Genomic DNA, 10172 nt, shown 5'->3' on the forward strand with positions numbered 1-10172 from the left:
TCACCTCCCTTCTCTCCTTCTACAGCCCACCCCGCACCCTCCGCTACTCTGCCGCTAATCCCCTCACCGTACCTCGTTCTCACCTGTCCCGCCATCGACCCCCGGTCCACGTCATCCCCCGGGACTGGAATGCCCTCCCTCTGCCCAGCCGCCAAGCCAGCTCTCTTCCTCCCTTCAAGGCCCTACTGAGAGCTCACCTCCTCCAGGAGGCCTTCCCAGACTGAGCCCCTTCCTTCCTCTCCCCCTTGTCCTCCTCTCCATCCCCCCCATCTTACCTCCTTCCCTTCTCCACAGCACCTGTATATATGTATATATGTTTGTACATATTTATTACTCTATTTATTTATTTATTTATTTTACTTGTACATATCTATTCTATTTATTTTATTTTGTTAGTATGTTTGGTTTTGTTCTCTGTCTCCCTCTTTTAGACTGTGAGCCCACTGTTGGGTAGGGACTGTCTCTATATGTTGCAAACTTGTACTTTCCAAGCGCTTAATACAGTGTTCTGCACACAGTAAGTGCTCAATAAATATGATTGATGATTACTGCATCAGCCTCCTTTCTGATCTTCTATCCTCCTGTCTCTCTCCGCTTCAGCCTATACTTCATGCTACTGCCCAGATTATCTTTGTACAGAAGCACTCTGAGCATGTCACTTCCCTCCTCAAAAATCTCCGGTCGTTGCCTATCAACCTGCGCATGAAGCAAAAACTCGTCACTCTCGGCTTCAAGGCTCTCCATCACCTCGCCCCCTCCTACCTCACTGTCCTTATCTCTTTCTACAGCCCGGCCCACACACTCCGCTCCTCTGCCTCTAACCTCCTCACTGTGCCTCGTTCTCACCTGTCCGGCAGTCGACCCCTGACCCATGTCCTACCTCTGGCCTGGAATTCCCTTCCTCCAGACATCCGCTGAACTTGCACTCTTCCTCCCTTCAAAGCCCTACTGAGAACTCACCTCCTCCAGGAAGCCTTCCCAGACTGAGCCCCACTTTTCTTCTGCTCCTCTTCCCCTCCCCCTCGTTCCGACTCCCTCCCTTTGCTCTGTCCCCTTCCCCTTCCCCAGAGCACTTGTATATATTTGTACATGTTTATTACACTTTTTTGCATATATTAATTACTTTATTTTATTAATGATGTGTATGTAGCTATAATTATATTCATTCTAATGGTACTGAAGCCTGTCTGCTTGTTTTGTTTCGTTGTCTGTCTCCCCTTTCTAGACTGTGAGCCCGTTGTTGCGTAGAGACCATTCCTATATGTTGCCGATTTGTACTTCCCAAGCGCTTAGTTCAGGGCTCTGTACACAGTAAGCTCTCAATAAATACGATTGAATGAATGAATGAAAATACCATAAAAAAGGTAAAGTGGACTGACCTTTCTGAATCCCGGGTTCTCAGGAGCTCAGACTGTACCCAACCTGAAAGAATGATTATAATTATAATAATAGTGGTATTTCATTCATTCATTCATTCAATAGTATTTTTTGAGCGCTTACTGTGTGCAGAGCATTGAACTAAGCGCTTGGGAAGTACAAGTTAGTACTTACTATTAGACTGTAAGCTAATCTGTAGACTGTAAACCCATTGTGAGCAGGGAACGTTTCTGCTAATTCCTTTGTATTGTATCATCATCATCATCAATCGTATTTATTGAGCGCTTACTGTGCGCAGCGCACTGTACTAAGCGCTTGGGAAGTACAAGTTGGCAACATATAGAGACAGTCCCTACCCAGCAGTGGGCTCACAGTCTAAAAGGGGGAGACAGAGAACAAAACCAAACATACTAACAAAATAAAATAAATAGAATAGATATGTACAAGTAAAATAAATAAATAAATAAATAGAATAATAAATATGTACAAATATATATACATATATATATATATATATACAGGTGCTGTGGGGAAGGGAAGGAGGTAAGATGGGGGGATGGAGAGGGGGACAAGGGGGAGAGGAAGGAAGGGGCTCAGTCTGGGAAGGCCTCCTGGAGGAGGTGAGCTCTCAGTAGGGCCTTGAAAGGAGGAAGAGAGCTAGCTTGGAGGATGGGCAGAGGGAGGGCATTCCAGTCCCGGGGAATGACGTGGGCCGGGGGTCGATGGCGGGCAGGCGAGAACGAGGTACGGTGAGGAGATTAGCGGCAGAGGAGCGGAGGGTGCGGGGTGGGCTGTAGAAGGAGAGAAGGGAGGTGAGGTAGGAGGGGTGAGATGATGGAGAGCCTTGAAGCCCAGGGTGAGGAGTTTCTGCCTGATGCGCAGATTGATTGGTAGCCACTGGAAATTTTTGAGGAGGGGAGTAATATGCCCAGAGCGTTTCTGGACTAAGATAATCCGGGCAGCAGCATGAAGTATGGATTGAAGTGAAGAGAGACACGAGGATGGGAGATTAGAGAGAAGGCTGATGCAGTAGTCCAGACGGGATAGGATGAGAGCTTGAATGAGCAGGGTAGCGGTATGGATGGAGAGGAAAGGGCGGATCTTGGCAATGTTGCGGAGATGAGACCGGCAGCTTTTGGTGACGGCTTGGATGTGAGGGGTGAATGAGAGAGCGGAGTCGAGGATGACACCAAGGTTGCGGGCTTGTGAGACGGGAAGGATGGTAGTGCCGTCAACATAGATGGGAAAGTCAGGGAGAGGGCAGGGTTTGGGAGGGAAGACAAGGAGTTCAGTCTTCGACATGTTGAGCTTTAGGTGGCGGGCAGACATCCAAATGGAGATGTCCTGAAGGCAGGAGGAGATGCGAGCCTGGAGAGAGGGGAAGAGAGCAGGGGCAGAAATGTAGATTTGGGTGTCATCAGCGTAGAGATGATAGTTGAAGCCGTGGGAGCGAATGAGGTCACCAAGGGAGTGCGTGTAGATAGAGAACAGAAGGGGACCAAGCACTGAACCTTGGGGAACCCCCACAGTAAGGTGATGGGAGGGGGAGGAGGTGCCTGCAAAAGAGACTGAAAAGAACGACCGGAGAGATAAGAGGAGAACAGGAGAGGACGGAGTCTGTGGAGCCAAGGTCAGATAGCGTGTTGAGGAGAAGGAGGGTGGTGCACAGATGTCGAAGGAAGCTGAGAGGTCGAGGAGGATTAGGACAGAGTATGAGCCGTTGGATTTGGCAAGCAGGAGGTCATTGGCGCTAAGTACAGTGCTCTACACATAGTACGTGCCCAATTAATATGACTGAATAATTGATTGATGTTTCAAGTACTGTACTAAGCACTAAGGAAAATGAAAGACAATCGGCTTGGATTTAGTCCCTGTCTACATGGAGCTCACAATCTTTTAAGAGGGAGGAGGATTAAATTCTCCATTTTACAGATGAAGAAACTGAGGCACAGAGAAGAGAAGTGACTTCCCCAAGGCCACACAGCAGACAAGTGGCCGAGCCAGAGTTAGAATCCAGGATCCTTTGCCCAGGCCTAGGCTCAGGTCTCTTTCCATTAGGCCACCCCTACACTTCTGGACGTTGGGGACTTTGCTTTTTGGAGATGGGTGGTTGAAGCCTTCCTGCCAATGTTGGGGTGAGAGCAGAGTGAAGGGATGAGACTCAATGTGGCAGTGGGCTGGACGAGAGAAGCAGCATGGCTTAATGGAGGGAGCACAGGCTTGGGAGCTTAAAGTACCTGGATTCTAATCCTGGTTCTGCCACTTGTCTGCTGGGTGAACTTGGGCTAAGTCACTTTACTTCTCTGTGCCCTCAATTCTCTCATATGTTAATGGGGACTAAAGACTCTGAGCCCTATGTGGGACACGGATTGAGTCCATCCCTATTTGCTTGAATCCAACAGCACACTTAGTAAGGTGCCAGGCACCTAGTCAAAAGTTTAACAAATACCACAATTATTGTTATAAATTATTATCATCCTTAGTATTATATCACCACCATACCTGAGAGCTCACAGCACTTTCATCCACTTCCACACTCACCTGGAAGGGTCTGGAGCAGAGCTGGCCTTCTTCCCGGCCAGCTTCTTTCTGCGCCGCCTGGTACATCCAAGAGGATGGGATTTTTTCTCATGATTACACAGAATCTCTCGACATTTTTCTTCTTTCCCGGGGGACCCACAAGCCCATAGAACACCCCTAGAGGTGATGTTGCTTCCAATGCAGGCTCCTGAATAATAAATCCCTTCAGGCCTTGGCGGCAGGGAGTGGACCAGTGGCTCCCCAGACCCTGCCTAGTCCCTTCATCGCCCTCTGCACACATTCTCCACCTCCATTGGGATGGTTCACTGCACGACCGCCGTGGAAAGGCCCTGGACAGATCCCCAAATGAGATCTTGTCACAGTTATTCCTCTCTGTCTCTACCAACTTCCGTCCAAACTTCAACCTGAGTTTTCTACAGTAGCGTTCAGTCCTTTAGAACTTCCATTGGCTTCCCATCCACTGGCGCAGCAGGCAGATTCTTACTCCTGGCTTTAAAACACTCAGTCACCTCACTCCCTCCTCCCTTCACCCTACTGATCTCCTACTACAGCCCAGCCTACACACTTCGCTCCTCTAGTGCCATCCGACTCACTGAACCACAACCTCGCATATCATGTGGCCAACCTGTCGCCCACGTCCTGCCTCTGGCCTGGAACTCCTTTCCCCTCGGCCACACACCCATATATACCAGACTGCCTCTCTCCCCACCCTCAAAGCATTATTGAGGTCACATCTCTTCCCAGAGGTCTTTTCTGTTTAAACCCTCTTTTCCTCGACTCCCTCTCCCTTCTGCTTCGTCTATGAACTTGAGTCATTGACTTCTGGAAAATTGTTAATCGCCCACCTTCAACCTCACAGCGTTTATGTACATATCTATAAATCTTACAAATTATTTATTTGTATTAATGTCTATGTATCCAGTCTCTCCCCATGCCAGTCCGTATTTCACTCTGCTGCCTGCATCATTTTTCTACAAAAGTGTTCAGGGCATGTTTCCTCACTCTTCCAGAAACTCCAATGGCTACCCTTCCACCTCCTCATCAACAGAAACTCGTTACTATTAGGTTTAAGCACTCAATCACTTTGTCCCCTCCTCCTTTAGCTCACTACTCTCATACTACAGTGCAGCCAGCACACTTCACTCCTTTAATGTCCACCTTCTCAAAGTACCTCAATCCTAACTATCTCACCACCAACCTCTCGCCCACATCCGGCCTCTGGCCTGGAATGGCCTCCCTCCTCATATCTGACACCTCTTTCCCCACCTCTCCCCACCTTCAAAGCCTTATCAAAGGCATATCTCCTCCAAGGATCTTTCACTGGCTAAGCCCTCCTTTCCTCTTCACCAACTCCTTTCTGCATCATAATGACTTGATCCCTTTATTCATCCCTCCGCCCAGCCCCATGGCACTTACTTACCTCCTTCCCTTCCCCACAGCACCTGTATATATGTATATATATTTGTACGTATTTATTACTCTATTTATTTTTTACTTGTACATATCTATTCTATTTATTTTATTTTGTTAATATGTTTTGTTTTGTTCTCTGTCTCCCCCCTCTAGACTGTGAGCCCACTGTTGGGTAGGGGCCGTCTCTTTATGTTGCCAACTTGTACTTCCCAAGCGCTTCGTACAGTGCTCTGCTCACATTAAGCGCTCAATAAATACGATTGATTGATTGATTGATATGTGTTATTTATTTATTTACATTACTTTCTGTCTGCCCCTCTAGACTGTAACCTCGTTGTGGGAAGGGAATGTGTCTGTTTATTGTCATAGTGTACTCTCCCAAGCGCTTCCTACAGTGCTTTGCACACAGTAAGTTCTCAATAAATACGATTAACCAACTGACTCTGACTGTAAGTTCGTTGGTGGCAGAAAATATGTCTATGAACTCTGTTGTATTGGATTCTCCCAATTGTTTAGTTGAGTGGCCTGCACACAGTAAGTGTTCAATGAATGTCATTGGTCTATTTAGGAGGGTTTTGAAGATGGGGGAGAGGGCAAGCTCATTGTGGCAGGAAACGTGTCTACCAACTCTGTTCTATTGTACTCTCCCAAACACTCCGTCCAGTGTTCTGCACACAGTAAGTGTTCAGTAAATACGACTGATAGATTAATTTGCACGTGGTATCAGGTCAACGGGGCAGAACCAAGTCTCGGACCCTCAGCTTCCTGACTATGGACTTGTTGTAAAGCTGGCTGCACCAAACCTCCTGTGTCTCCTCACTCCTGGGACACCTGCACTACTTTAACAATCGTTTTACTTTATATACCACTTACAGTGACTTGACACGAACTCATCCGAAGATAGTTATCCCAGCTAGCGAAGCGCATGTCACTAAAATGTCCTCAGTTCCTCTCTCTCCCCACTCCAATCTTTTCACCTTCACACTTGGATTGGATTTGCATCTTTATTCATCCCCCCCTTTACGCTCCACATCCCTTGCATGCATATCTCTAATTTATTTTATTTTAGCGTCTATCCTTCCCCTGAAGAATGTAAGTTCTTTGTGGGCAGTAAATATGTCTAACAACTCTGTGTAATGTATTTTCCCAAGTCTTAATACAGTGCTCTGCACACAGCAAGAACTCAATAATACCATTTACCAATTAATTAATACCCATTCCCCCTGCTCTAGACTGTAAGCATATGGGCTGGGAATGTGTCTACCAACTTTGTTTTATTGCACTCCCCCAGGCACTTAGTCCAGTGCTCTGACCATAGTTAGGAATAAATAGCAATGCCGTTGATGATGATTTTCAACGTGTTGGGTGGAATCTTGTGAGCAGCCTGGGATCACTCACATAGAATGTCTGGCGGGTCAGGATCTTGAAGAGAGCAGTTCCAGGGGAATAGATGGATTTACATAAATGGTCACAGCATGGTCTAGTAGAAAGAGCACGGGCCTGGGAGTCAAAGGACATGGGTTCTAATCCCGGCTCTGCCCCGTGTCTTAGGCAAGTCACTTAATTTCTCTGTGCCTCAGTTACCTCATCTGTAAAATGGAGATTTTAAGACTTTGTGCTCCGTGTAGGACAGGGACTATGAACAACCTGATTACCTTGTATCTACCCCGGTACTTAAAACAGTGCTTGGCACATAGTAAGTACTTAACAAATACCACAATTATTATTATTATTATTATTATTATTATTATTATTATTATTATTATTACTACCAGTATATTGTCATTGTATTTTTAAGTGCTCACTATGTGTAAAGCACTGTTTTAAGCCCCGAGATAGGTATATGTTAATCAAGAAGGACACAGTGCCTGTCCCACTTGGAGCTTACAGTCTAAGTAAGAAGGGGAACAGGGACTTTTTTAATGGCATTTGTTAAGCACTCACTATATGCCCAGACACTGACCTAAGCACTGGGGTAAACACAAGGTTTGACACAGCCCATGCCCCACAAAGGGCTCAGTCTTAGTCCCCACTGTACAGATGAGGTAAGTGAGGCACAGAGAAGTCATTGACTTGCCCAAGGTCACACAGCAAGCAAGCACAGCCAGGACTAGAACCGAGGTTCTCTGACTCTCAGGCCCATGCTCGTTCCACTAGGCAACACTGCTTCTCAGCCTAGTCTTTATTGAGCATCTGGTGGGCAGGGATTGTGTCTACTAACCTTTGAGTCTTGAACACTACCAAGAGCTTAGTGCAGTGCTCTGCGCACAGTAAACGCTGCATTAATATCATTAACTGATTGATAGTCTGATGTGGACTAGGGACTGTAATAAGCAGTTGCAAATATATAATACGACAGAGATGGGAGACACAATTAATAAATCAACTGATGGCAGTTATTGAGATTTTACTGTATGCCGAGCACTGTACTGAGCAGCTTCAGGAAAGTACAATACAGAAGTCAATAGATACAATTAATTGATTCATTGATGACACTTATCGAACGTTTTACTGGTGTGTACAGAACTGCACTAAGCACTTGGGAGAGTACAGTATAGCACAGGTGATAGACATGACCCCTGATCACAAGGGAGCTTACTTGTTAAGCGCTGACTATGTGCCAAACACTATTACAAGCACTAGGGATAGACACCAGTTAGGTCAGCCAGGTTGGACACAGCCCCTATGCCACGTAGGGCTCACGCTTTAATCCCCATTTTACAGATGAGGTAAACAGGCCCAGAGAAGTGAAGTGACTTGCACAAACTAACACAGCAGACATGTGGCAGAGCTGGGATTAGAACCATGACCTTCTGACCTCCAGGCCCGTGCTCTATCCACTAAGCCACGCTGCTTCAGTGGAGACAGATATTAAAATAGATTAAGGATAGGAAAAATCGTGGAGTCTAAGAATTTCTAGCTGAGTGTTTTGGAGGCGGGGGGTGAGGGACGAAAGTGCTTAAGGGGCACACAGCCAAAATAGTTGGCTAACGTAGCAGGCCAGCAGTGGTTACTGAGTTTTGGTTCAATACGACCCAAAGGCATTGCAATGGTACAAAGTTCTGGCTGCTTTGGCCATTAATGGAAGGGTAAAAGAATGTATACTTGGCCTTTTATAATGTACTTCACCCTTACCACCCCTAGCACCCAATGTACTCCGTACCCCAGAGGAAATAGCACTGGCAAGAACAAAGGGAGGGTAAGTGTGCACTGAGCAGAGGCTGGCGTATAATCCATTCAGGAATGGAGGTCCTTGATCTTGAGGCCTCAGCAAACTGTGCCGGCCATCTTTCTCTGAACATGGAGACTCCATGGACACCAGTGACTCTTCGTGTGACTGAAACCAAGGGGCGGGGACCCAGCATCCCCCGGGCTAGAAGGCTCCATGACTTCATGGAGAAAGAGGTTCTCCCATCATTTTAGAGGCATTTTCCCACCTATCATTCCCCTCAGGGCGGCCTTCATGTCTTGGTTCCTCAGACTTCTAGATGAGAGGATTCAGGGTGGCAGGAACCACGGTGTAGAACACGGACATCAACAGGTCCAGGGCCGAAGGGGAGTCAGTCACGGGCTTGAGGTGGGGAAAGGGGCTGTTCGCTATGAATAAAATCACAACGGGCGAGGTAGGGCAGGGGCCGGTGGAGAAGACTTTGGCCTGGTCCTCGGCAGCCAGCCACCTTCAACATGACCGAGAAGATGGACACGTACGTGACATACATGTCCAAAGTACGTGTTCAATGTAAAACGTTGTTGCCAACTTGTTCTTCCCAAGCGCTTAGTACAGTGCTCTGCACACAGTAAGCGCTCAATAAATACGATTGATTGATTGATTGACGCCGTTGGCAAGGAAATAACCAAAGATGAGGCTGGAGGATGAAGTTTTAGCCACAGTTTCCTGAAGATTTCCATCGGGTCCTGGGAGTCTGATGAGCTGGGGAATATCACGAAAGAACCGAGGGAGAACGTTAGACCACCAGATGGGGACGGAGAAGGTGGCAGCAGTGTGTGTTTCATGATGCTCAATGTACCAAACAGCCATGTGGCAGCCGCCATTTTTACACAGGCCCCATCGTCCTTGATATCCTCATAGTGCAGGGGGCGGCAGATGGCTACGAAAACTTCAAAGGACATCGCTGTGAGCAGTGGTGTCTCTGCACAGGAACACGGCATGAATGCAAACACTTGGAAAGCACAGCCCAGGAATGAGATGGAGCTGCTGTCGGTCATGGAGTTGAGGATGGATTTGGGGGCGGTGACATAGATGAATCAGAGGTCGAGGTTGGACAAGTGCTTGAAGAAGAAGTGCATGGGGAGTGTGGAGGCGCCTGTCAAGAGTGGTGTGATGGTGACGGATGAGGAGATTCTCCATGAGGACCACCAGGTAGACCAGGAAGAACAGAGTGGTGTGGACCAGCTGCAGCTCCCAGACATCTGAGAATCCCAAGAGGACGAATTCCAATCACCGCCATGCTATTGGCCTTTCTTAAGGGGAGATCCCTTTCCAGTGCTGAGTGAACTAAAGGACATTGGAGAATGAGTAGGATGGTGGAGAACAGGAAGATCAATGGGGGAACCATTCCGGCTCCCATGTGCACTCGCACAGTTTTGATCCTTCCTGCTTCTGATGCACTAAAGAATTCTTGACATTCCTTTGCTACCCTCATCTTCGTGTGTCCACCAAGAAGCAGCATGACGTAAAGGATGTAGCACGAGTCTGGGAGTCAGATCTAATCCCGGCTTCACCACACGTCTTTTGTGTGGGCTTAGGCAAGTCATTTAACGTCTCTATGCCTCACTTCTCTTATCTGTAAATGGGGATTAAGACAGTGAGCACCATGTGG

Source organism: Tachyglossus aculeatus, assembly GCF_015852505.1.
Source record: "Tachyglossus aculeatus isolate mTacAcu1 chromosome 12 unlocalized genomic scaffold, mTacAcu1.pri SUPER_6_unloc_2, whole genome shotgun sequence".
NCBI lineage: Eukaryota > Metazoa > Chordata > Mammalia > Monotremata > Tachyglossidae > Tachyglossus > Tachyglossus aculeatus.